Genomic DNA, 25,543 nt, shown 5'->3' on the forward strand with positions numbered 1-25,543 from the left:
GAGGTGCCATCTGTCCTGTCCTTGCTTCTGCACATGGTTCCAGAGACATACACAGATCAGTGTGGTGACTACAGCAGATGGTGACTGAGGAACATTCTGCAACACTAAATGATTCACACTACTGTCACATTCATAGATATGTTGACATAGACGTCATATGCATATAACACGACACTAATCTTTTACATGGATAACCAAAGGGAATATTGAACACTAGAATTGCAAGGAGTTTCTATTAAAACTGCAATAAGGTATATAGTTTCAAAAGTAATTAAAAGCTTCACCTGTATTATAATAATTTGATAATTGTTGAAATGTATTAATTATAACATACTTTTGAACAGATTCAACAATTTGAAAGAAAAACAACTTTTTGAAAACATACATAGAAAAGAAATAACTTTAGTATCTTGAATTAAAATGTTTTTAAATTTATATTTTAATGAAAATATTCAAATTTTGTATACCTTGAATACAACTGTATTTGATATTTTAATCCTTTAGATCTTTACTGTTACTTGAACTCAAATTCTGTAGAAATCTTAATATAACAATATAATTCATTATGTTGTTAAAATGATGGCAAGAAAATTAAGTTTCACGTGGAATGAATACACGGTAAGTTATGTAGGTGTTTATTTCTCATCCAAACATCACTGGCCCCTCCAACAACACAAGAGTTCCAGCATGGAGGAGCCTTAGATCAGGGTAGATACTCAACAAACGTCCACTGAATGAGTGAGTGAATGTGAGTGAGTTTACATGGGGGTAAAGCCAGATAGTGCAAGTCCTTGATCACTAGTCAGATAGTTTAGCGAGTATGTCATCAGCACGGAGACTCCTCTTATACGGGGGAGAGATGCTATTAGAGCAATGTTAGGGAGATCAACTGAGCATTCAGATGCAAGAGAGACTGGAGTTAGGAGGCATCAAAAGTGATATAAACTATACACTTTTGCTTTCACTTTTGACTTTTATGTTTTCACTTTTTTTTTTTTTTTTTTTTTTTTTTTTTATTTTTTTTTTTTTTTTTTTTTTTTTTTTTTTTTTTTTTTTTTTTTTTTTTTTGACAGTCTTGCTCTGTTGCCCAGGCTCGAGTGCAGTGGCATGATCTCGGCTCACTGTAGCCTCCACCTCCCAGGTTCAAGTGATTCTCCTGCCTCGGCTTCCCAAGTAGCTTGGATCACAGGCATGTGCTACCATGCCTAGATATGTGTGTGTGTGTGTGTGTGTGTGTGTGTGTGTGTGTGTGTTTAGTAGAGACAGGGTTTTATCATGTTGGACTGGCTGGTCTCAAACTCCTGAGCTCAGGTGATCCTCCCACCTTGGCCTCCCAAAGGGCAGGGATTACAGGCATGAGCCACCATGCTCGGCCTGTTTTCACTCTTTTTAAGCGTGGTTCTTTTGATCCATGGGCAGGAATGCCCTGACCTCTCCGGTGCAGGTGTGCAGTACTGGCCTCTGTAATGGAGGCCTCTGTAAGTCATGCCCTCTGTGAGGAAGACTACTCCAGCTGTTGAGGGCAGATTGGTGCTGGGGAAGATCATGGACCTGGAGTTTCTCGGGCCTCATTGGAGTCCCAGCACCACCACGTAATCTCTGTGGATTCTTAGGCTCTCATCTTAACTTCTCTGGACCTCAATTATTTCACCTGCAAAATAGAGACAAGGCTACCTCCCTCATGAGGTGGTTGTGACATAAGAAATGGTGTGCAAAGCATACCTAGTGACTAGCAAATAGTGGGTGGTCAATAAACAGCAACTGCTGTGCTCCATAAGGCTCCAGAGCCTGCAGGCAATGGATGGCGTGCACATTCTGTGCAGACCCCAGACTCCAGACCCCTACTGCAGAAGTGTGGGCCAGGAGGCAGCAGCTTCACCCTGACCACAGCGGGGAGCTTGTCAAAAATGCAGGGTCCCAGGTCTTTGCTATTGTAAACAGTACAGCAATGAACATTTGTGTGCATGTGTCCTTATAGTAGAACGATTTATTTATTTATTTATTTATTTATTTATTTTTTTTTTTTATTTTTTTGAGACGGAGTTTCGCTCTTGTTACCCAGGCTGGAGTGCAATGGCGCGATCTCGGCTCACCGCAACCTCCGCCTCCTGGGTTCAGGCAATTCTCCTGCCTCAGCCTCCGAGTAGCTGGGACTACAGGCACACGCCACCATGCCCAGCTAATTTTTGTATTTTTAGTAGAGACGGAGTTTCACCATGTTGACCAGGATGGTCTCGATCTCTTGACCTCGTGATCCACCCGTCTCGGCCTCCCAAAGTGCTGGGATTATAGGCGTGAGCCACCGCGCCCGGCCAGTAGAACGATTTATAATCCTTTGGATATATACCCAGTAATGGGATTGCTGGGTCAAATGAAATTTCTATTTCTAGGTCCTTAAGGAATCGCCACACTGATTTCCACAATGGTTGAACTAATCAACCCAAATACCCATCGATGATAGAGACTGGACAGGGAAAATGTGGTACATATACACCATGGAATATTATGCAGCCATCAAAAATGATAAGTTCGTGTCCTTTGTAGGGACATGGATGAACCTGGAAACCATCATTCTCAGCAAACTGACACAAGAGCAGAAAATCAAACACCACATGTTCTCACTCATAGGTGGGTGTTGAACAATGAGAACACATGGACACAGGGAGGGGAGCACTACACACTGGGGTCTGTTGGGGGGAAATGGAGGAGGGACGGGGGGTGGGGAGGTGGGGAGAGATATCATGGGGAGAAATGCCAGATATAGGTGAAGGGGAGGAAGGCAGCAAATCACACTGCCATGTGTGTACCTATGCAACAATCTTGCATGCTCTTCACATGTACCCCAAAACCTCAAATGCAATAAAAAAAATGCAGGGTCTTGGCCCTTTCCCCCAGGCCAGAGGATCCGAATCAGGGTCTGCATTTCGACAAGCTCCCAGGTGACTGGTGCATAAGATGGAGTAGGAGAAGCATCTAGACCAGTAGTTTCCAGTCCTGACCTCACATTCAAATAACCTAAGCAGCTTTAAATAACCAGTGCCCCCGCCCCACCCCAGACATATTAATTCAGAATCCCAAAGAATGGTGTGGGCCTAGGTAGGCTTTATTCAAAAACTGCCCAGGTGTCTTTCACGTCCAGGTAGGATCAAGCCTCACTGGCTATATCGAAATATATGAAGCCTTGAGGACATGGTCCCACTATGGCTTTGGTGGGCTCTAGGCATCTTTGCTTCCCGGAGTCCCTTCCTCTGCAAAATAATATCAAAAATTACATTTTACTATGTCTTGGTATAAAGGGAAATATGTTGATAATATACTGTAAGATATCATCTTTAAGGCTTCCTTTTTTTAACTTCTGATTCAAAACACAAGCAGTGACACATTTCAAAGGTCACTGAAAACATGCAGGCCTGAGGCACTGAGCTCCCGGATATGCTGACCCTGCTTTGGGATATTACATAAAGGTAAGGGTGGCAAACACAGTTAAGAGAAGAGAGTTCTCCACGGAGCTATAAAGCTGATGGCTCACAGAAAACCAGATCCCAGGTAGAAGAGGGAGAAGAGAGAGAAGAAGAGGAAGGAGAAGAAGAAGAGGAAGAAGGGGAGGAAGAGGAGGAGGAGGAAGAAGGAGAAGAAGAGGAGGAGGAAGAAGAAGAAGAATAGGAGGAAGAGGAGGGGGAAGGAGTAGGAGGGGGAGGGGGAGGAGGGGGAGAGGAAGAAGGAGAAGAAGAAGAAAATGAGATAGAAAAAAGAAGGGAAGGGAGGAAGGAAGGTCCAGATTTTAACAAAATTCTAACCTAATGGAGGCAGTACTGGGGGGTCAAGAAACACCGGCACCTGCCTCTACTCGCTCATCCATTCTTTTCATCGCTCGTTCTTTTGTTTCTTCAGTCCACGACAGAGCCCCACACACACGCCAAACCCCAGCAGTTTAAAGATGCTGAAGCTATCATCCTTTCCTCCTATGGGCCAACATCTGGGGCAGGCAACCCCATACCTAGTTTATTCATTACTTTCTCGAGAATGTTAACGCAAAGTTGCTAGAATGACCACACTTAAGTAAAGCAGCATGATCAAGAAGAAATCCACGGGAAACACGTGGAAGTGCAGCAAAAGCATCAGCTATTCCCCTGTAATTACAAGCTGTGTGGCCTGACAGCTGCTCCCAAGAGAGGCTTTTTGTAAATTATTTTTATTTTAGAAATATGGCATGAAAGGATCGGTTATAAAGGCGAATCCTTGCCAGTAGAAATGTTGAGTGGACTTTATTCACACCATAGCTGTCCAAACACAGAGATGAGATTGAAAAGAGAGCAAGGAACCAAACAGAGACCACCCCACACGATGGCAAAGTCAAAACCAGTGGAAATAAAAACTCGCCTCTTCATGAGCACTTTGTTAGAAGAGGAAGGGAAGAGAGTAGTATTCAGAAGTTGCATTTAAGCTGAGTAATTAGAAATACAGTACCACCATTCAATGCACAAAAGAGCAGGGAGTTTGGATGTGAAAATTAAACATTTTGAATCTGAAAGTTTCAAGTAAACAAAAGATTAATTACTATATGCATCAACTTTTGCATTAAAAAAAAAAAAAAGCAGCCGCCAGGCCTGCATGCTTCTCTGCGATTTCCTGTGTAAAGGATAACTCCAAACTATGAGTTTTCCATAATGAGATTTTTTTTTAATATGAGGAAATGTATGCAAAATATATGCAGGTGGTAACATTTCATAACTAAGATGCCTTGCCAGGCAACATGCTAGAAATCACGGAAACTCAAGAAAACGTGTTCGAATCTAAATTCGCATTTGGTGAATGCTTTGCTTGTTCAACACACTTTATAAATACTAACTAATGCTGCCGAAATGGATGTAATGTATTATTTCATCCATTATAGAAGCAGAGAAACTCATCTAAAGAGACCCAAATGCATCAGAGAAGGAACGTGGCAGAATGGGGCCTGGAAATCTCAGGTTCTCAGATGTCATCCTCTCAATGACAAGGTCACTGGAAAGGACCAAACAGACCATTGTAGTTTTGTGATCCCCAAGTCACAACTGTGCCTGGCCTGGGGGAGGTACTCAACGAATGCATAAGGAAAGGATGATGGGAGGCAAGAGATAAACAGGGAGGGAGGGAAGGAAAGAATGAAGTGGAATGGGATTGGTAGCACAGAGAGGTTGGAGGGTGTCATGGTAGACATCTCAAGAAGTTATTCCAAGGTCTTTTCCAGGGCAAAGTGATAGAGAATAATGTGGCTTTATTGGTTTGATGGTAAGCATTAAAGGATTTATTATACGTTTTTTAGAAATCTTGAAAAAATATAAATTTCTATTTAAGATAAAGGCTATTGATTCACTAGATCGTCAAATCTTGTCTTTATCTTCACTGAAGTAAGTCTTTAGTCACTTCTGTCTTTTAACATGAGTCCATTCTTGACCTAAGTTTCTCCTCTCTTCTAGACTGTGGAGTTTCCTAGGTCTTCCCCAGAGCCCTGGTCACTCGCAGTGGGATTACCATCTCGAGCATTGGCAGGTGTCCACCCTGTCCTCCATATACACACACAGACACGGATTAATGTCAATGCAGAGAGAACGCATGTGCATCGTGTGCTGTTCATTCAAGCGGGAGCTGAAGGATGGCTTCCCCATCACATTCCCAGAGTGCCCAATCCATTACAGAGCATCTATAAATAGCCACTGCAAGAGAACTTGGCCTTGGAGAGCACAGCATTCACCCCCTAAACAAGCACAGCTGGCAATGAGGCCTGTGGCTGGTGGAATACCGGAGGCTCCCATCAGGCTGTGGCGTGCACTGTGAGAGCTTCCACCAGTGGGAGACTGGACAGACGCCCCGGAGGGAGGGAATGTGCTGACGAGTATCGTCCCTGAGACCTGTGGAGGCTCTGGGGAATCTGTCCTCACAAGGATAATGGAATTGAATGGCTGTTGCTAAGTGGCATCATTTATTTGAGAAAGACAATGAAAGCCTGAGAGTTATTAATCACCAACTTGAGGTGAAGCGTGCAAGTCAGAAAACCTTCCTGGCAGCACGTAAGCAGGCAGGCTCACATCTCCTTCAGCCAGATTGCAGGAAAAGCTGAAGAGCAGGCTTGGGCCTGAACTACAAGGGCAGTGAAGCTCCAGAGAAGGCTGAACGTTCAGCCCTGACACCTCTGCCATGCCAGCAAAGGACTTGTTGTCAAGGAGTGGGACCCTAATATTTGGGCTGGGGACATCCAGGTCAACATCTCCCCAACAGCTGTGAGAACACTCTGGGCTTGCAGAAGGGGCCCTCTTCTCCTTGTTAAAGGCTAGTGCTCCCCACTTGCTTGAAAATGCTGCAGGACAGGGATCCCCGACCCCTAGGTCATGAACCAGTATCTATCCATGGCCTGTCAGCAACCAGACCTCACAGCGGGAGGTGAGCAGCGGTGAGTGAGCATCACCACCTGAGCTCTGCCTCCTGACAGATCTGCAGCAGCATGAGGTCCTCATAGGAGCACAAACCCTGTTGTGAACTATGCAGGGAAAGGATCCAGGTTGCGAGCTCCTCATGAGAATCTAATGCCTGATGATCTGTCACCATTTCACATCACCCCCAGGTGGGACTGTCTAGTTGCAGGAAAACAAGCTCAGGGCTCCCACTGATTCTGTATGACTGTGAGTTGCATAATTATTTCATTGTATATTGCAATGTAATAATAATAGAAATAAAGTATACAAGAAATGTAATGTGCTTGAATCATTCTGAAACCACCCCCACCCCCAGTCTGTGGAAAGCTTGTCTTCCATGAAACCAGTCCCTGGTGCCAGAAAGACGGAATGCCTGCAGCAGAAGCTCTGCCCCACAAGTCGACGTGGGCATCTTCCTGAGGCACGCACCCCTGGGTCTCTGCCACCACTTCCCCTCCCACCAGCCGGGCTGATCATGAGATTCAGGTCACAGCAGTACATAGATGGGGAAGTGCAGAAAGTGCCTGCTATGGGAAGAAGGGCCCCCAGAGAAGCTGCAGGGCCTCACCGAGAGGCATGGGCAGGAACCGGGAGAATGTGTGGAGCTAGGTTCTGAGGGTGTGAGACTAGGATGGGCAGAACCTACGCTTGGAATAGGGAGAGTTTATCAATGTGGGCCTGCCTGTCCGTGACCCAGGGTTGTAAACTCTGGCAAGGCCCCTAAGCAGTGCTAACATGCTCTAGGAGGGCTCCTAGGAGCTTGAAGGAAGCAAAGGTCTGCACTAAATTAAGCAGAAATGCCTGGGCCACCCTCCTGCCCATGAAGGAAGGGACAGAAAGGCTCAGAGGAGTGTACCCTTTAGAGCAGTCCAGCACATCAACTTGGAAAGCCAACCACACTCTTCAGCCATAGTACATGCCAGTTACCAATCAGATAAAGAACACACTGCCAAGAGGGACACTGCTGAACCACACAAGGCGGCTATGCTGCTGTTACAGAACTAGACTCCTGAATGCAAAGAAGGTCGATGGAATCCCACAACAGAAGCTAGTGTGTCACTGGGCAGGGAGCAAGGTGGGCACAGTGACACAGGGCATCAAACCTGGAGTGGCAGCTGGAGCACTTGACCCAGCAGCAGGAATGAACACACCTGCCATGGGGTAGTTATATGGCAGCTGAAAAGGGCACCTCACAATCCACGCATCCTTAACAAAAGCTTTTCTAGAGGAAAACTGGTCAGGAGGCTGCAGGAAACTGACCAATAGAAAGCCACATTTCAGCTCTGGGGCTGAGCTCATTTTCAGACCTGGAACCCACTGACAGAGAAAGAGGCTGAGCGCTGGGAGGAAGGACCCTCCAACATCACAGCAGAGTCTATACAAACACTCTCCCCCAGATCCTCTACAAAGAGATGCATGTCATTTGAGAACCACCGGGCACAGGAACTGAGATGACATTGGTACCCAGGGACCTACACCTGGTCCTGAATCCTCTGTTAGAGTAGAGGCGTGCAGAGGCCAGTTTTGAAGGAAGAGCTAACCAGGTCCAGCTCACAGTTATTCCCCTAGGTCCACAGACCCAACCAGAGCCCCTTCCCCAGCCTCCAAATGTAGAATTCAAACTGACTTTTGAAATTGGTAAAACTGCCACATCAGTTTCTAGGAGTCGGTGGTAAGAGCTACCCACATGGGTAAGTTCAAGTGGACGCCCCCTACCCCCAAACACATACCCCAATGCAGAAAATCAAAAATAACATTACATCCCATAGGAAATGCCGGAGATTAAACACCTAGAGAATGCAGGGCTATACCAGCACACCCCTATTGAATTCACCATCTGGCCCTAGAAAATCCTGACAGGCTCTAGAGGATGACAACGGACATCTGCAACTCAGCCAGGCAGTTGCTGTTTGTAACCAACGGGGAGCAGCTTTCCCGGTGCAGGTGAGCTCAGTGGCCTATGGCCCAGGAATGCAGCCTGTTCCGGGTGAACGCATTCTTTTCCACCCTTATCAGGAAGGAGAACCAGAACAGGCTGCATTCACGTGGGACACCTGGCAGGCTGCTTGGGAGAAGAAAGCAAGATCAGAAGATTGAGGCAAGCTCAGGCGAGCAGCACGTGATGGGTGCAGGGCATGGGTGCAGAGTATGTTCACACTCACTGGAGCACAAGCACTGCTGGGAAGAACTAAGCAGTCAAGGGTACAGCTGGCCAGGTGCTGCCAGCCCCGGCCACTGCCACCATGGTGCTGACACAACACGCAGTTTGTTGACTAGAATCAAGGCATCACCTACTTACAGTCTGACCTTTCCTGCCCAAGGGCTTTAGCCAGCTCCACTGCCCCAGGGACCATGACATGTTTGATTTGCCAGCACAGAACCCCACAAAACAATGCATCAGACCAAGCATCCTACCTTGCAACAGAGGTGGCACAGCACGGGATCATGAGATCCATGGCCTTCCTCATGACCTACCACCATCCAGAAAGCTGCTGGCCTGATAAAAACCATGGAGCTATCTTTCAAAAATGTAGCTGAGTCCGTGCACAGTAGCTCATGCCTATAATCTAGGTACTTTGGGAGGCTCAGGTGGGTGGATCAATTGAGGTCAGGTATTCAAGACCAGCCTGGCCAACACGGTGAAACTGTCTCTACTAAAACTACAAAAATTAGCCAGGTGTGGTGGTGTATGCCTATAATCCCAGCTGCTCTGGAGGCTAAAGCAAGAGAATTGCTTCAAAACGGGAGGCAGAGGTTGCAGTGAGTTGAGACTGCACCACTGCACTGCAGCCCGGGTGATAGAGTGAGACTCCATCTAAAAAAAACAAAAAAAAAGATGTAATTGAAATGGCAGCTTGTGAGCTGATCCACTGCAAGAATGGCACACAGCAAAATCAATGATCTTCAAATAGTACTATGTCCCCAGCAGGTAGAACATGTGGATTCCGAAACAGTGGGCTGAATGTAGAAGTGGCCACATCATGACTCCCACCCCAGGAGTCTGTATGTTGTCGTGTCCTACCACTCTGGACACACTAAACCAGACATCGGGCTCCCAAAAGGGGCCTGCGTCTGCACTCTGGGCCCCTGCAGCAAGCGTCCAGTAGGCAAGGAAAGGAAGTGCCAACCTCAGGGATGGCAGGGGGATTCTCAGGCGGATAAAGCTGCTGTGCCATGCGGGCAGGGAAGACTCCATTCGGCACTCAGGAGACCCATCGAGGGGTCGCCTCGGACTCCCTCATCCACACTTGATGGTGAATGGACAAGAGTGGCCACCATGGCCAGAGAAGGACGTGATGGAGGCATGGAGGTCTGGGGCATCCCTCCAGGTAGGCCACCTAGAGATCGGGACTAGAGATGGAGAATTTTCAGCACAGAGGCAGTGGTTGATGGTAGGAGAGATTGCAGGAGGCTCAGAACACTGTGAGGAGATGCTGGCTGAGGATCAGGTAGGAAGAGGCTATTGCATCGATCAAGGTAACAGAGTCTGAAACCTGCAATGCTGCTGTGGGATGGCCCGTCCCATCCCCCCGTCAACATCAATATCAACAAAAAAATGAACAACCCACAGGACTTGCAGGCGTGAAGAAGGGCGATGCTGCCCGGTCAGTGTTCACGCTACTGTACGAACTTGCTCATTCCGTGGTTCTCATTCATCTCTTTGTGTTGTGCTTTGCTGCCTTCTACCCTCAACAATAAAAGAAGATAAAATTCAGTTAATACATGCATTTTCATTACGAACTAAAGAAACTACCCTTATTGTATTTCATATGTTTTTACACTCTGAGGAATTGGGATAATTTGGGAAAGGTGACTATTTGTGGGAGGTTCCAAGCCTGCCCAATCTCTTCTCTAGCACCTTTGGGGAAGCACATCTGTCCCCAAGAGCTGCCCACATGCATGGAGCCTGCAGGCAGCCCTCCAGCCAGCGGGAGATGGTTCTGCTTTACAGACCCACACATTTGCAAAGGAAACCACACCATCAATTCCCCTTGCTCACCAACATAGCTCTTCATTCATAAAGATTCAACCCCATCAGGTATTTGAGAAAAATAAATAAATAAACGGTTAGAAGTCTAGATAAAGAAACAGAACAATAGACCCTGGTGAAAAGAGGAATAATTATTGGACAGAAAAGAACTTTAAAAACATGTCACTGGCGAGGTCAGAGAGACTGGTTATGCTGTTATAGCCATCCCCAAAGAACTTACTGGTTTAGGAAACGAGGAAGCGCAGAGCAAGAAAGTATCTAGGAAATTTAAAGTCTATTTGTGAACATTAAATACTCAGGGTACAGGCTTAATTAAAATCTGAACACAGCTAAAGACCAAGTTACTAAAGACTGATAGCACAAGCTAAACAAGACAGGGAGAAAGAAAATATGAAAGGAAAATGAAAATGCAGAGAAGTGACACCCGGAAGGTTCAATATCACCTCATCTATCTCCAGAAGCAGATAACAAAGTGAGAAAAAGAATGAGTTTAAGAGCATTTTAAAAAGACCACATATATCCTGTTAATATTTCAGAACCCCAAGGCTAAAATACAAACCCTAAATACTTCTAGAGCCGGGGGTGGGGGGGGGGAACCTATAAAGAATGAGAAGTAACTTGGCCTCAGATTTATCAGTAGAATGTAACATTAGAAGATAAAGGAGCAAAGCATTCAAAAATTTTAAGGGAAAGTTATTGTGAAACTAAATTACATTCCAAACTATCAATCAAGTGGGGCAGTGGAAAATAAAGATATTTTAAGAGTTGTAAGACTCAGAAAGTTTTACTTCCCTTTCTGAAAAAAAAAGAAAATCACAGAGCAGTAGGTACTCTCCAGGTACTCTTAGCACTGTTCGTGTGTTACAACTCCTTGAATCTTCACATCAACACAAAATTAAAATCCTAATTTTACAGATGAGAAAATTGTTGGACAGAGAGGGTTACACTCTGGCAAAATGAAGAAGAAACTCAAGGGAAAAGATGCTATGCAGTTTAACTCGTGGTGAACCATGGAGGAGACCCATGAAAACAAATCTGAGGTTGACAGCTCTGCCGTGTGCCTAGAAAGCAAGTGACCAATTCGAAGAGAAAGTAGGGGGCTTGGGGAAAAAAGCCTTCAAGACTGAAACAAATCCAATTACATATACTGCTTGACTAAAAACCTGGAAAGCCTAAAAGATACATATGTCTCTTTCCTCAGTGGTTAGAAAAAACAAACAACAAGGAAGTAAGGGGCGCTGAGGTGGGGGTGGGGGACATAGCTCCATAAAACATGCATGGACCAAACATGGAGCACATTTAAAGGTGGCCTAATTTTGAGCAATGGTTGTAGTTTTAAGAAAAGTAAAAATACATTGAATCTTGACCCCTGGAAGGTTATCCTTCAAATAGCATGGTTCGGTGACATAAGAGTACTTTGTATTTGTTTTGCAATGAACATTTTTAAATAATCATAATAAAATAAATGCTATATTTTAACTTTTTATTTCTATCGCAGATTTTAAAAGCATAGAAAATGTAACCACAGTAAAACACACATATTTTAAATCCTGATGATGTAAAAATAATGGCATAGCCAGCCAAAAAGGAAAGAGAGGTGGGACGTGTAAGGGTGCTAATTTTCTCACCAACAGAAAACAGCTACAGTTGATGGAACTACAACACCAAAGGTACAATCCATTAACGATATAGTTAATAAAGTAGACTTCATTAAAATCTTTAAAACTCTTGTTCTGCAAAAGATACTGTCAAGACAATGAGAAGAAAAAAATGGAAAAACATGTACCTGCAAAAGACATGTCTGATAAAGGACTGTCATCCAAAATATAGAAAGAACTCTTAAAACTCAGCAAGAAAGCAAGCAGCCCAACTGTAAAACAGACAAAAGATCTGGACACTTCACCAAAGACATACAGCTTGTAAGTAAGCATATGACATCATGTGTCACTAGGGAATTGCAAATTAAAACGAGATACCCATAATAGGTAATAACAATAATCTCCACTATTAGAATAGTGCAGATCTAGAGCTGAAGGCTCAAGAAATAGAGAAGCACGTTGCTTAAAGTTTTTGAAGCTACAGATAGATTTTACAATAAATACAATCAGCAAGAATCAACACATGGAAGAGAGATGGTAGAGTGCCGAAGGGCCCTCAATTATTTATCTTTCCTAGTAAGGAGTTAATATACACTGTCCAAAGCTGACTGATCAAGAATAAGGTAAAAATAATTTGAGATGAAGTTCTGATGATAATGTCTAAGACAATTGAAAGCAAGAGTACTTATCTTCGGGGCATGGGTGTCCAAGAATGCAGAGATGCCTAGAAAGAGATTTACTTTATTTTGTATCCTTCTGGGCTGCTTGGGTTTTTTTTTAATAGTGTGCGTGTAGTATTTTCATAATTTAAAAAGCAATTTTTTAATCAGTATTTTTTCTGTTAGGGAAGTAAACAGCTGAAGGATTAAGTTTATGGAAATTTTTTCTAGAAGCTTAATAATAGATGTCAGTAACAAAGCATCACTGAAAATAATGTATTTTTGAATTTTGAAATGCCTCTTAAGTTTTTCTCAAATTGCAAATCTCCCTGAGGGTGTTCCTCCAAGTCCTACTTATCAGACGTACTACTAAGTTTAAATTATAAAATTCTTACCTGTAATTGAAGCCAGCTGCAACCTTTTTGACAAGGACTAATTGCCGATAATGATTTAAGTGCTGCAAATTCACATGCCACAATTGTTTTAAATAGGGGAACCTCTCACAGCTTTCTCTGAAAAGAACTGTTAATCTTTGCTGCTGACTTATCAAATCCTTCAGTCACCTGTTTGCCATCATTTTCATGAGCTGATAACGTGTTTATTAGAGTCATAATGTGCAGGTGGAAGAATAAAGGTCTCATTTGATGGCACTGGAATTTCATCTAACATTTCTACATGGAAAAAGCTGGCACAAGCCTCAGGCTTGGCTTAGCAGAGAAAGACAATAAAGGCACGCATTATTTTTTTAATTTGAAGCAAATGAAAAGTTAGCATTTATTTAACGTCAGTAAATTTAGATGACATAACTGGGTAAGAGCCGTGACTTGTAATGTCCGCCTGCTGCAAATCAAGGATCCCTGGTGCTGAACAATAGCCAAGGGGCTGCTGCTGGGGATGGCTCCTCCTCGCCCCCACCTCCCTGACTCCTTTCACTGCATCTCATCTTTTCTTCTCTTCCTCAGCATTGCATCAGTTCCCCTTGGCTGCTCGTTGCTGGGTTTGGAGGCACTAAATTGTTACAACCTCTGGTTGATGGGAAAGGAGCAGTTTGGCAGCATATATTCAAAAGTTAACACAACCTTTCACTTTGCAATTCTACCACTAAAAAATTATCCAAAGAAAATAAGAATGGATCGGCCGGGCGTGGTGGTTCACGCATGTAATCCCAGCATTTTGGGAGGCCGAGGTGGGCAGATCACCTGAGGTGAAGAGTTCGAGATCAACCTGACCAACATGGAGGAAACCCCTGTCTCTAATAAAAATACAAAATTAGCCAGGCATGGTGGCACATGCCTGTAATCACAGCTACTCAGGAGGCTGAAGCAGGAGAATTGCTTGAACCTGGGAGGCGCAGGTTGCGGTGAGCTGAGATCACACCATTGCACTTCAGCCTGGGCAACAAGAGTGAAACTCTGGGAGGGAGGGAGGAAGGACGAAATAAGAATGGAACATGTGCAAATTCCGAGCTGCAAGGATTTCAATCAGAGTATTGCTTATAATGCTAGGAAACTGGGAACAATCTGAAGCGTCGGCCATAGGCAGCTGGTCTGATTCCTGAGAGCTCAGACATGGGGACGATGTGCAGCCACGAAGGACACCTGAGCTCCATGGCCTGGAAAACTGTTTCCAGAAAGGGGTCCCGATCCAGACCCCAAGAGAGGGTTCTTGGATCTCGTGCAAGAAAAAATTCGAGGCGAATCCGCAGAGTAAAATGAAAGCAAGTTTATTGAGAATGTAAAGGAATAAAAGAAAGGGGGGCTATGTAAGGGAACTCCATAGGCAGAGCAGCCCTAGGGCTGCTGGTTGCCATTTTTATGGTTATTTCTTGATTATATGCTAAACAAGGGGTGGATTATTCATGCCTCCCCTTTTTAGACCATATAGGGTAACTTCCTGATGTTGCCATGGCATTTGTAAACTGTCACGACGCTGGTGGGTCCGTAGCAGTGAGGGTGACCAGAGGTCACTCTCATCGCCATCTTGGTTTTGGTGGGTTTTGGCTGGCTTCTTTACTGCAAACGTTTTATCAGTAAGGTCTTTGTGACCTGTGCCAACTTCCATCTCATCCTGTGACTTAGCATGTCTTAACCTTCTGGGAACGCAGCCCAGAAGTCCTCAGCCACATTTTACCCAGCTCCTGTTCAAGATGGAGTTGCTCTGCTTCCAACGCCTCTGACACTTACAAGGGTGTTACCTTTAGCCAACTGCTTAAGCACTGTCAGCCTCAAATTCCTCCTGCATCAAATGGGAATAGCACCTCATTCATTTGATCATTGGGGGATCAAAAGTCCTCAGGAACACAAAACGCTCCGCACAGTGCCTGGCCTGTTGTATCTGATAAATGCCATTTTATGATAATGGTGATCATAATAAGGCTTGCTGTCATATTAAACCATAACAATCATGTTGAAGGGTAAGATGGACTGAGGGAAAGAAACATCCCTGTGGGAATTCAAGTCAGGAATCAAAAAAGTAGCTGTTCTTGACCTCATTAAAGTAATAGATGCAAAATAAAAGACAAATGATCAAGGCAAAAAGTTAACGGCGATTACTCCTGAAAGGTAGAATTATGTTGATTTTATTTTCTTTTTGATTCTCTGTATGTAAAACTTTCTACAAAGAAAGTATTTTACTTTACTAATTAAGAGAAATGGTTTTTTTTTTAATTCCTTCTTTAGATGACTGTAGTTCACAGACTTTCAGAAGTACGATCTACTCCAACCTCATCACTCTACTGTTGAAGAACAGAAGCATCTAGAATGGAGTGCTGCCCCCACTGGACCCTGAAGAGAAGGAGCCCCAGAGCCCAGGAGTCCCCACGGCCTCTCAGTGTAATTGGAATTAGGCTCGCGGCAGTTATCTGGGCATCTCTAAGGACTAGATCTTGGCTATCTCCTTTTATCCCAGATACGTGGACTGGCGCATGGTAGGATGTCAGTAAATATTTGTTGAGTGGATACACATATGAATATGAGTCACCTGTGCTTCCATAAGCATTAGAAGACATGTGAACAGCTCTGAAAGCAGCAATTAGTCTCCTGAGGGTATCTGAGAAAGCTTCCTAGAGAGGAAATATCGAAATCAGGTCCCAGAAGGTGAATTCAAGTGAGTTCTGTCAGACTGTTTGAACCAGAGTGAATCCATCTTGAATAGGGGCTTGGTAAAATGAGGCAGAGACCTGCTGGGCTGCGTTCCCAGGAGGTTAGGCATTCTTAGTTACAGGATGAGATAGGAAGTTGGCACATGTCACAAAGAGGATGAGACGGAAGGGCAGCACAACACACTAGTCACAAAGACCCCACTGGGAAAACAAGATGCAGTCAAGAAGCTGGTTGAAACCCACCAAAACCAAGACAGTCATTCTCAATGCTCATCATACACTATCATAATAAACTTCGTGCTAAAGACACTCCCGCCAGTGCCATGACCATTTAGAAATGCCATGCAATGTCTAGAAGTTACCCTATATGATCCAAAAGGAAGAGGAACCCACACTTCCAGGATATCTCTGCCCTTTTCCAGGAAAACTCATGAATAATCCACCCATTGTTTCCCAGATGATCAAGAAATAACCATTAAAATGGCCAAGCAGCAGCCCTCAGGGCTACTCTCTCCAGGGCACTCCATTCTTTTGTTTCTTTGCTTCCCTGATAAACTGCTTTCGCTTACTCTGCTTTCACTCTGTGGACTCTTCCCTGTGGACTCTTTCTGGCATAGGATCCAAGAACCCTCTCTTGGGGTCCAGATCAGGACCCCTTTTCAGTAACAGCTCCAGACCAAGTAAACAGCCGTGGAACTTAAAACGCACTTTGAGCTGGGGAAGAAGCTTCCGTCCTCACCTGGAAAAACCTAACGTCCGTGCAGGAAAATGTACACAGAAGAAAGCAGGAAAGGAGAAGTGGCCAGAATAGACTTCCATTCTTTCATTTATTTCTAGGCCACTTTCCAGGCCAGTTGGTTATTTGAGAGATTTAAGATACATTGCTAATAGCTGATAATGGTTTAATGGTTTCTTTCTTTCTTTTTTTTTTTTTTTTTTTTTTTTTTTTTTTTTTCTGTCCAGGTTTTTTTTTCATTTTCATACCCAGGGCCTCTCTAACTTCACCGCTCCTCAGGAGAGAATTGCAGGTAATTAGGGCGGTCAGCAGGAGGGATCTCAGGGCAGGAGTGCCTCTCGGGCCCCTGTAAATCACCTCCTCTGACAGCTGACTTCCCCACCTGCCTGCAGCTTGCCAGGGATACCATAAAAGATAATCCTATACGCCCTGCCAGCAAGCACCCAACCCAGCCCAGTCCCACCCTCTCCAACAAACATGCTCTAAGGGACATTTTTATGATGGATTTTTTTTCATTTAATCACATTATCCATTTCATCTGCTCTTCTGTACCTGTTACAATTAGGGAGAGGTTGAAAGAGATTTAAAAAGAAAATACAGTCACTGATTTCCCAAGACTTGATTTTTCACCTCTAGTGCCCTCTCATAAGTGCTTAAGACGTTACACTTTGTTCTGTTGGAACCCATTATTTCCCTGGGAGACTCGATGTCTGTTTTGATAGGAGCAATTTATCACACTGGCGAAATCATACTACTGTTTGGAAGGCAGGCCCAGGATTTATGAATCCTTTTTCACTGAGAATGAATTTAATTCCCAGGGATGGAAGTGGTATTAAAAGATTTGGCCTGCTGTACCTGTGGCATCTGAGACGGTGGCTTCCAATATGAGTGGAGCATTCACCCCCGTCCTCTGCTATGAAAGCCTTCACTTTCCTAATGGAGGAACCTCCATGAGGGCATGAAATTCAATTCAGTTGGGTGTGAAACAATGGCTGTACTTAATAAGGAATTCAAAGCAATAAAATTGACTTGCAGAGCATTTTTACTCTATTTTTAGAGCATTTGAGTTTTTAAACTCTTATTTATTGAAGATGCTTTTTCAAAACATCCATTAAAGCACCAAGCCAAATTATTGACATATTGGGACCAATTCTTTCTTGCCATTTATAGTGTTCAGTTGCCTTGCATGTGTTACAGCCCAGGTACAACGTCACAGGGAGCACCCTGGAATCACCTGGGGAGCCTGACAAGCTATTCATGCCTGGGTCCTACCCCAAAAGTGTTTAAGACAATGTCCAGGTACAGTCTCAGCATCAGGAATTTTGTTTATGCTTCCCAGGTGATTCTAATGTATAATCAAGTTTGGGAACCACTGCTATAATATATTAAGTTTGATATTTTTGAAACAAGCATAGTAGTTTCAAATAAGACAGCCTTCCTACAAATGATCATCTATTTTAAATACACCAAGCATGACTTCCTGCACTGTTTCATTGGTCTAGTTGGTAACTGGAGAAACATGTCTTACATCATCATGGACAAATGTATGTTTTCCATAATGAATTGTCTTTACTGCCCTTGAGCTTGTGTGCAAGTCAACAATTCTTGCTAATGGGAGTACTTTTGCTCTATGGATTATTTCAACCCATTAAACAGCTTACCTGCACCACTTCGATCTCATGCATTACTACTGGATATTCATTCATTGTGCCCAGTCACGGTCACTCTCTTCTGCCTGTACCTCTACTCATATTCTCTGCTCCTCACTCATCACGCACCCACCCATCCATCTAACCTTCCATCCACTCCACCCTTTGTTTGGCACTGGTATTACAATGATGAATGAAACAGGCCCTGCCTCAGAGGAGCTCCCGATCCGGTGTAGAAAGTAGACAAGTCAACAGAAACCACAGGAAGGCATCCTATGCCATGCAAGAAATGAGATGAGGCTGCAGGGAGCACCGAAGAGGGCCCCTCCTTCTGCAGTGGGCAGGGAAGACGGCTGCCCCTATCACAAGAAGTACTACCATTTCCAGAGTCACTTTTTGTGTCACTGTACTCTTAAATTATTTATTGACTGTCACTGTATAACACAGGTATAGAGAGATGCCCACAGTAGGTAGGTATTACCTGTTTCTCTTTGTATCTGTATTCAGTCATTCCTTGGAACTAAATAAGTATATATATTTCACAATTAGGACAGTGGTCCCCAACTTCTTTGGCACAAGGGACTAGTTTAGTGGAAGGCAATTGCTTTACAGACCAAGGTGAGGGGTATGGTTTTGGGATGATCCAAGCACATTAGGTTTATTGTACATTTTATTTCTATGATTATTACATACTCATTATAATGTGGGAGCCCTCAGCTTGTTTTCCTGCAATTAGACAATCCCACCTGGGAATGAAGGGAGACAGTGACAGATCATCAGGCATTAGATTTCATAAGGAGTGTGAAACCTAGATCCCTCGCATGTGCCGTTCACAGTAGGGTCCGCACTCCCAAGAGAATCTAATGCCACGCTGATCTGACAGGAAGCAGAGCTCATCCACCACTCACTTCTGCTGTGTGGCCCGGTTCCTAACAGGTCACGGACTAGTATCAGTCGCTGGCCCAGGGTTGGGGACCCCTAAGTTAGTGAAAATAGGGAATATCAAGATTTGTGCATCTTCTGATTTAAATATGTTTCTTTGTTTGTGGGGGAGACATGTGTACCAAAGACTCCTCGTTTTGGACTGGCTGGTTCCATGGTTCTTTTAAAAGCACAAAGCTTATATCCAAGGACACATATCAACACCAGTGAGGCTACATGCTTAATGGCTGTCATCAGGGTCAAGAATGCTGTGATCTTCCTGGAGCTTCCTTTTTAAACATCATTGACACTGGGGATTTTTTCACATCAGAAGGTCAGCACATGATAAAGCATGTGCCTATTTTAAGACCAAATGTAGGATACTGGAGAACAGAAGATCAACACGAATCTCAAGAGCTCCTAGGCAGTAACCAAGGAGAAATGACACCATGGAGACTCAGGACAGCATGAGACAAAGTCACCATGTCCGCATACCGGAAGGAACTGAACAAAAAGTAAGCACAAAGTGGGATATAAATTAAATGAAAGGATCGTGGGAGGGTCAATCACATAAACAAGGGGGCTGGGGCTCGAGTCATGTTTTTTTAATTTTTTTTGAGACAGAGTTTTGCTCTTCTTGCCCAGACTGGAGTGCAATGGTGCGATCTCAGCTCACCACAACGTGCACCCCCCAGGTTGAAGTGACTTTCCTGCTTCAGCCTCCTAAGTAGCTGGGATTACAGGCATGCACCACCATGCCTGGCTAATGTTGCATTTTCAATTTCTCATGTTGGTCACACTGGTCTCAAACTCCCGACCTCAGGTGATCCACCCACCTCAGCCTCCCAGAGTGCTGGGATTACAAGCATAAGCCACCGTGCCCAGCCACCTTTCTCTTTTTTGAAGGAATTTGGGGTCTGATTTTAATTTTGTGATCTCACAAAATTGGAACTGTAAGGGATTTTAGAGATAATCAACCCAATATTAATTTATAAATGTGGAAACTGAGGTCTGGAGAAGCAAATCCATGACTGAGGCCATGCTTTGAGCAAGGATCAGAGACGGAGCTGAAGTACCCAGGTGCTTAACTCCCAGCCCATGATCTTGCAGAATCATCACAAAAGGTTTACCTAAAACCCCTACTGTGACCAAGAACTCTAATTCCCAATGCCACAGCAAGAGTGAGCCCATTGCTGGTTAACTCAGACATCGGCTGCAAATCTCTACCTTCAGATCTGTAGAAGAAACATGGTTTACCTATTTTCACAATGACCGATTTCATCTCAGCGTCTTATTTAGTCCTTTAGAAGGCTGCATGGAAGCTCCCAGAGCAGCTGGTGCCAAGGCAATGGGGAGGCTTATGGAAGCAAATCCATGGCTGCGGCAGCGCTTTGAGCAAAGGTCAGAGAGAATCTTTGCTCCTAATGGGGGAAGGCATGGTGGGGACATCTGTGGTCCTGGCCCTTGGTCACTATCATCTATCAGTGGATATATTTTTGGTATCCACAAAATGTTTTCATTCCATCTGATCTCAGGGGTCCAGTTCATGCCATTAACTGCTACATGCTCATGTCCCAGTTATGGCTCCTCCTCAGGTGTCACAGCCCCCAGGCCTCCCTGAAGACAAGTCAACACTCAGTGCTGTGGCTTGGCTGCAGGTGGGTGAGAAAAGGCACAAGGAAGAACCTGTGATATGAGGGACTGCTCCAAGCCTGTCCACCTGAACTGCCAATAAAACCATTTCACCTGCTGCCACCTGGGAGACTGAATGAAGGCTCCTTTCCCAGGCCCTACCCAGGGAACTTCAGCAGTGACATGGCATTTTTGTCCCCCAGAAATCCTCAAGCATGTCTAGGGTTCAGTGGAAACCCTCCAATGCCCCCCCACCTCCAACAGAATCGTTGGCACTGGCCAGGGTGTGTGCATGAGGACAGAGCCTTAGGCACCTTCTCAGAACTTTTCTCCCAACTCTAGAATCTTTCATCTCAGAGCAACAAGGAACAGAAACTGGCTCTGCGCTAACATTCTTCCAGATGTATTGCCCATACCCTGAGTTCTTCTGAAACTTAAAGGCCAAGTTCGAGTTCCCTGTGCTGCATCCTCCCTGCGGCAATTAATCCTTCACTCTCCAAAGTGGGAGAAAGCTATGGAACCGCAGGGAATCCAGGAGAAAGAGATCCTGAGGAATGACTGAAATAGACTCAACCTCACCAAAATCAATGTAGCAGCATCTTGGTGGGTGGATGGCATTGCTGGTTCCTTGGCCGCACCTTCACCTCAGCACCGCATCAGGTTCTAAATGTCAGCCCCGCAGGGGAGACTGCCACAGGCAAGAGACACTAGAGAATTAAGACCAGCCACTGCCCTGGCAGGGACAGAATGCAGCCAGCTGATGGTACAGCAGCAGCGTTTTACCCTGAGGTCCATCACAGCTGACTTCTCTCCCAGCCATGGCGTCCTTATCTGGACAAGGCAGAGAGCAGAATCTACTTTGCAGTGTTCTCATAAAGATCACATTTAGGGGGGGGGACGTCCTGAGCAAGGTGCATGTGTGTGATTGTTGCGTGATAAATAGCAGCCGTTGTTGAGATCTTTCTCCTCTGTCACCGTTCACATCCTTTGAAAGAACTGTGAAATTTCGATCTGGCATCCTTCTGTGCTTACCAGCTGGCATGGCATTAATGAAGAGACACTGGGTCATAATTTTGGTCACAAAACAGGCCATGTGGGGAAAGATGTGTTTGAGAGAAGTGTATATTTATAAGATTATCTGGAAAATGTGAACAATTGCTAACGAAAGCAATTTGGCAAGGGTGTAAATGACTCAGGCCCGTTCCTGTTTCTAGAAAAACAACTCAGACCACTTTGTCTCCCCAAGACTATAAATGCAGCACTTGCTGTGAGCTACAGCCCTTGATACACACTGCGCAGACCAGGGGTCTCCACCGCCCATCGCCCTTCCCCATGGCCACACTGAGTCAGCACGTGGTCCAGGGATTTGCAGGTTCCCAAGCCCAAGCCCCCAAAGCTCCTAGTTCAGAATTATTACCATAAAGGGATTCATGGAGGAGAAAGAATTTCAGTAAACATCTGCAGGACGTGCACCTGAGAATGCAAGGGCATTCCAAGTGAGAACAGGTGCAGCCTGGCAGGCCATGCACGCGCTTCCTGCTGGAGACATCCCAGCCTGACTCGCTGGCTGCCCGGCACTCACTTGACAAGCACACAGCACGCCTCGACCCAGCCCTTAGCTTCATTTGGGTATTCCAGTGATTTTCTGTTGACGAATCATGCTACACTCAGATACGCATGGAAACTGATACAACCGCCATACTTTCTCATGTTTTATGTTTAAAGAGCTGGGGGAGTGTTGACTGGTAATCTCCTAAAGCTGCATTTTATATAAACTTGGAGCTAGCACTGACTATACCCAGACCCACACCCCCAGCAATAGGTCACCCTTCAGTGCAGCCCTTGCCAGGGTAAACAGTTCATGACACCAATGTTCAGATCCACTTTCTTCTAGAACACAACCCAAGTTGCACCATTCCAAACTGTCTAAAGACCTGGAAACGCCCATGAAGTTAACCGGTTATGCCAATGTGAATCCACCAGAAATGGGAGCCCCAGAACATACATTAGCAAAGGGTGTCCAGTCAGTCTCACAGTGAAACAGGTCAATTATATTTTCTATCTCTTCAAAAAAAAAATAAGCAAGCTGCAAGTCATATACCAATAGCTGGATTAAAATCCATGGCTCGGCCAAACAACACAGCAGGGGAATGCCAGCCGCAGTCCCTCACAGCATGGTGCTGTGCCTCCCAGGCCCAGTCCGAAATATTTCAAGTACACTCACTCGTTCCACCCTCACACCCACCCTGTGAAGCTGAAACTGTTATTATCCCCAACTGACAGAAGAGAAAATCAAGGCACAAAGAGACTTAAGTCCTACAACTGACGACTGGCAAAGCCTGGCTCCAGCCTGGACGGTCCAGCTCCCCAGTCCACATTTTTAAACACAAACATTCAGGAGGTGCAGCCAGACAGCCACAGATGGCAGGCCAAGGATGACAGAGCTCCAAAGTGAAGGGAGAGGATTTGCAGAAGCATCACAGCTGTTATATAAATGCTATAAAATCTGCCTGAAGCCACAGCCCTTTCCAAGACAGCAGCATCTAACCACCCGCACTCCCAGTGCATCACAAGGTTCGCTCTTCTGGTCTTCCCTCCATTCACCTGTTGCCCGGCCTTGAGATGCCCAAATGCCACAGAGCATCCTCACAGGGCAAGTGGGGCCACTGCAGGGAGAAAAGGGGCCCTTCCTTTTTTGGAGACCAGGGAAGTCAACAGCGCTTGTGTCCCTCTTAGGGCCATTCCCTAGGGAAGGTCTGCAGGAGCCCAGCGCCCCTTAAAGGAGTTCCCCTAGCCATCCCCTGCAAAGTGTAACCTAAGGAGGCCCTGACTGGGCCCTGTCCTGGCTGGCTGCTGCCTTGCCTGGCCTCCACCACACTCAAAGACTGTGAGCTGTGACCAGAGGAGCTGGGGTATTGCCGGCTCCCTGCAATGACACCCCACTCATACAGACACAGGAAAAGCACCAGGCTGGAGAGACAGCCCTGTGCCTGCCTCCACTTCTCATTTGGAAAACACGCAAAGAAAGGGAAACGGTGCTGTCCAAGATCAGAGCAGACGTGGCCATCCAAAGCAGCAGAGGAGATTTCATGAGCTCAGTGGGAACCTTCCCCATGTTGATCATCAGCAAAGAGTTCAACATTTTCATTAAAGACCAGAAAGTGTGTCTTGGAGAATTACTGGTGAGAAACTTTCTAACAGAAAAACTTTTTAGTGGTGGTGGTTTTTTTTTAATCTTGACCCAGATACTAAATACCACACAACCGAAAGGCCCCCTGGACGGCCCTCTTCATGTTGACCGCAGTGAGGAGACGCTCTCAGGGCTGTGCTGAGATCTAGATGTCAGGGGCAACTAACAGACGCCCTTAGGCAACAGCGCCTGTCTTCTGAGGATGTTTAGAATATTTTTCCCCAAGTTCTTTGAAACTAGGATAGGTTCTCTGCAACAGTGCGCACACGGAGGGGATGCTGCCGTCTTAAAGGTCCTCCTACACTGGCCCTGACCTGCCCCTGGCACTGGTGCCCCTGGCTCTCGGGTCTCACTGGGAGGGGAAGGCAGTGCAGGGATGCCACCCAGCCTTACCGCCTATGCACCGTGTAGCACAGGGCCGGGCAACAGAAGGGACTCTCAACAGGCCTTCCTAGAGCACAGTGCACACTCAGCAAAAAGAACTTGGTTCAAAGGGTTCTGGGCAGGAAACGTCAAAGAATGAAGTATCTTGATGAAGGCAACCAAGAAAATGAAAGCAGTCTGATCTCGGAAACTAAACCACCCCGCCGCTTCCAACGCGGCAAGCCCTTCAAAGGCCCTGGCAAGCAGGCCTGTCCGCAGCATTAACCCGAAGCCAGGCTGCTCCCTGCCCGCGCAGACAGCATCAGCAACACTCCCTCCGCCACCCCACCCCACCCAGGCCTTCAGCCTCACCTAGCAGGAGAGGGGCCGCGGGTACTGCAGAGGCGGCTGGGTAAGGCCGGTTTTCTTTGTAAGGTAGCAGATCCCTGAGATTCTCTGTGGGCTTTTGCAAAGCGCAGACTCCGGCCAGAGCTCACGGCCCCTCTGCAGAAGCCTCAACCAAGCTGTGCACAAACGCAGCTGAGCGCTGTTACCCAAGGCTGCAACCTTCATCATCCGTTACTTGACGGCTCATTTTGGTGACCTAATTTGGAGATGGGCAAAGGGCAAGTTGCCTGCTAAGCCAAGGGAGAATGAGGCGCTTAGAAAGTTGTATGGCAAGAGGTACTTGGTGGCCCTCAACAGACCTGGGCAAGAATCACGCAGACGGTGCACACGCCGACCGCAGGCACCAGGGCCGGCGGCAGGGCGCGCGCTGATCAGGCCCGACAGCAGCCTCATCCACAGACTAGGGTCTGGGGGGACGCCTAGTCGCTGGCTTCCCGGGTCCAGGGCCGCGCTGTCTGGAACCTCTCCACAGGGGAAACTGAGTCCCCTCAGCTGAGGAGGTTTCCAAGAACTCCAGCCCCCAAGGCCCTAGAAGGCTGGCTCCAGACCGATGGGATTCTTAGACCTGGGTCACCTGCGTCAACAGCCCTGGGCTGGGCGGAGCGCGGCCCCGCACCTGCACCTGCCCGGCCGCCTGGGGGGTTGGAGGTGGCTCCGCCAGGCTCCTGTCGGGGCGCAGCCGGGACGCGCCCAGAGGGCTTGGAGGCCGCTCCTGGGCGAGGTAAGCGGGTTGGGGCGCTGGGTTAAGGGGCAGGGTGGGGCGGCGGCGGTCTCCACCACCACCCCCCCTACCCCCGCCCCGCGCCTAGCCTAGGATGAGGGCAGCACCTGCCCGGCCGCTGAA

General features: G+C 46.1%; 2 long non-coding RNA genes across 2 annotated transcripts in view; both read right to left on the reverse strand.

The window, feature by feature from the left end:
- Positions 1-24,990, reverse strand: part of LOC108301449 — a 165,384-nt gene extending 140,394 nt beyond the window's left edge. The window contains exon 1 of the long non-coding RNA XR_005199462.1: positions 24,664-24,990. This is a non-coding gene — a long non-coding RNA (uncharacterized LOC108301449). The remainder of the gene's footprint in view (positions 1-24,663) is intronic.
- On the reverse strand, positions 3,081-13,717 carry LOC119470550. The gene is made up of 2 exons (XR_005199461.1): positions 13,096-13,717; positions 3,081-3,248 (listed from the first exon to the last, which is right to left on the reverse strand). It is a non-coding gene; the product is annotated as an uncharacterized LOC119470550 (long non-coding RNA).
- Positions 24,991-25,543: the final 553 nt, after the last annotated feature.

The sequence above is a fragment of the Cebus imitator genome, unplaced genomic scaffold (genome assembly GCF_001604975.1).
Source record: "Cebus imitator isolate Cc_AM_T3 unplaced genomic scaffold, Cebus_imitator-1.0 Scaffold1, whole genome shotgun sequence".
In the NCBI taxonomy this organism is placed as follows: domain Eukaryota; kingdom Metazoa; phylum Chordata; class Mammalia; order Primates; family Cebidae; genus Cebus; species Cebus imitator.